General features: G+C 36.3%; 1 pseudogene; it reads left to right on the top strand.

Annotated features, from left to right (window-relative positions):
• LOC105003524 overlaps nucleotides 1-2,684 on the top strand; it is a 172,783-nt pseudogene that overhangs the window by 38,431 nt on the left and 131,668 nt on the right.

Genomic DNA, 2,684 nt, shown 5'->3' with positions numbered 1-2,684 from the left:
CACGTGTCTCTTTCCCTTCTGGTTTCCTCAGTGTGTATGCCCAGCAGTGGGATTGCTGGATCATAAGGCAGTTCTATTTCCAGTTTTTTAAGGAATCTCCACACTGTTCTCCATAGTGGCTGTACTAGTTTGCATTCCCACCAACAGTGTAAGAGGGTTCCCTTTTCTCCACACCCTCTCCAGCATTTATTGCTTGTAGACTTTTGGATCGCAGCCATTCTGACTGGTGTGAAATGGTACCTCATAGTGGTTTTGATTTGCATTTCTCTGATAATGAGTGATGTTGAGCAACTTTTCATGGTTTGTTAGCCATCTATATGTCTTCTTTGGAGAAATGTCTGTTTAGTGCTTTGGCCCATTTTTTGATTGGGTCATTTATTTTCCTGGAGTTGAGCTGTAGGAGTTGCTTGTATATTTTTGAGATTAGTTGTATGTCAGTTGCTTCATTTGCTATTATTTTCTCCCATTCTGAAGGCTGCCTTTTCACCTTGCTAATAGTTTCCTTTGTTGTGCAGAATCTTTTGAGTTTAATTAGGTCCCATTTGTTTATTTTTGCTTTTATTTCCAGTATTCTGGGAGGTGGGTCATAGAGGATCCTGCTGTGATGTATGTCGGAGAGTGTTTTGCCTATGTTCTCCTCTGGGAGTTTTATAGTTTCTGGTCTTACGTTTAGATCTTTAATCCATTTTGAGTTTATTTTTGTGTATGGTGTTAGAAAGTGTTCTAGTTTCATTCTTTTACAAGTGGTTGACCAGTTTTCCCAGCACCACTTGTTAAAGAGATTGTCTTTAATCCATTGTATATTCTTGCCTCCTTTGTCAAAGATAAGGTGTCCATATGTGCGTGGATTTATCTCTGGGCTTTCTATTTTGTTCCATTGATCTATATTTCTGTCTTTGTGCCAGTACCATACTGTCTTGATAACTGTGGCATTGTAGTAGAGCCTGAAGTCAGGTAGGTTGATTCCTCCAGTTCCTTTCTTCTTTCTCAAGATAGCTTTGGCTATTCGAGGTTTTTTGTATTTCCATACAAATTGTGAAATTATTTGTTGTAGCTCTGTGAAGAATACCGTTGGTAGCTTGATAGGGATTGCATTGAATCTATAAATTGCTTTGGGTAGTATACTCATTTTCACTATATTGATTCTTCCAATCCATGAACATGGTATATTTCTCCATCTATTAGTGTCCTCTTTGATTTCTTTCACCAGTGCTTTATAGTTTTCTATATGTAGGTCTTTAGTTTCTTTAGGTAGATATATTCCTAAGTATTTTATTCTTTCTGTTGCAATGGTGAATGGAATTGTTTCCTTAATTTCTCTTTCTGTTTTCACATTATTAGTGTATAGGAATGCAAGGGATTTCTGTGTGTTGATTTTATATCCTGCAACTTTACTATAATCATTGATTAGTTCTAGTAATTTTCTGGTGGAGTCTTTAGGGTTTTCTATGTAGAGGATCATGTCATCTGCAAACAGTGCGTTTTACTTCTTCTTTTCCAATTTGGATTCCTTTTATTTCTTTTTCTGCTCTGATTGCTGTGGCCAAAACTTCCAAAACTATGTTGAATAGTAATGGTGAAAGTGGGCACCCTTGTCTTGTTCCTGACTTTAGAGGAAATGCTTTCAATTTTTCACCATTGAGGATAATGTTTGCTGTGGGTTTGTCATATATAGCTTTTATTATGTTGAGGTATGTTCCTTCTATTCCTGCTTTCTGGAGAGTTCTTATCATAAATGGATGTTGAATTTTGTCAAAGGCTTTCTCTGCATCTATTGAGATAATCATATGGTTTTTGTTTTTCAATTTGTTAATGTGGTGTATTACATTGATTGATTTGCGGATATTGAAGAATCCTTGCATCCCTGGGATAAAGCCCACTTGGTCATGGTGTATGATCTTTTTAATGTGTTGTTGGATTCTGATTGCTAGAATTTTGTTTAGGATTTTTGCATCTATATTCATCAGTGATATTGGCCTGTAGTTTTCTTTTTTTGTGGCATCTTTGTTAGGTTTTGGTATTAGGGTGATGGTGGCCTCATAGAATGAGTTTGGAAGTTTACCTTCCTCTGCAATTTTCTGGAAGAGTTTGAGCAGGATAGGTGTTAGCTCTTCTCTAAATTTTTGGTAGAATTCAGCTGTGAAGCCGTCTGGACCTGGGCTTTTGTTTGCTGGAAGATTTTTGATTACAGTTTCAACTTCCATGCTTGTGATGGGTCTGTTAAGATTTTCTATTTCTTCCTGGTCCAGTTTTGGGAAGTTGTACTTTTCTACGAATTTGTCCATTTCTTCCACGTTGTCCATTTTATTGGCATATAATTGTTGATAGTAGTCTCATGATCCTTTGTATTTCTGTGTTGTCTGTTGTGATCTCTCCATTTTCATTTCTACTTTTATTGATTTGATTTTTCTCCCTTTGTTTCTTGATGAGTCTGGCTAATGGTTTGTCAATTTTATTTATCCTTTCAAAGAACCAGCTTTTGGCTTTGTTGATTTTTGCTATGGTCTCTTTTGTTTCTTTTGCATTTATTTCTGCCCTAATTTTTAAAATTTCTTTCCTTCTACTAACCCTGGGGTTCTTCATTTCTTCCTTTTCTAGTTGCTTTAGGTGTAGGGTTAGGTTATTTATTTGACTTTTTTCTTGTTTCTTGAGGTATGCCTGTATTGCTATGAACTTTCCCCTTA

The sequence above is a fragment of the Bison bison genome, unplaced genomic scaffold (assembly GCF_000754665.1).
Source record: "Bison bison bison isolate TAMUID 2011002044 unplaced genomic scaffold, Bison_UMD1.0 scf7180017864469, whole genome shotgun sequence".
Taxonomy (NCBI): Eukaryota; Metazoa; Chordata; class Mammalia; order Artiodactyla; family Bovidae; genus Bison; species Bison bison.
This window is presented reverse-complemented; position numbering and strand designations above follow the sequence as displayed.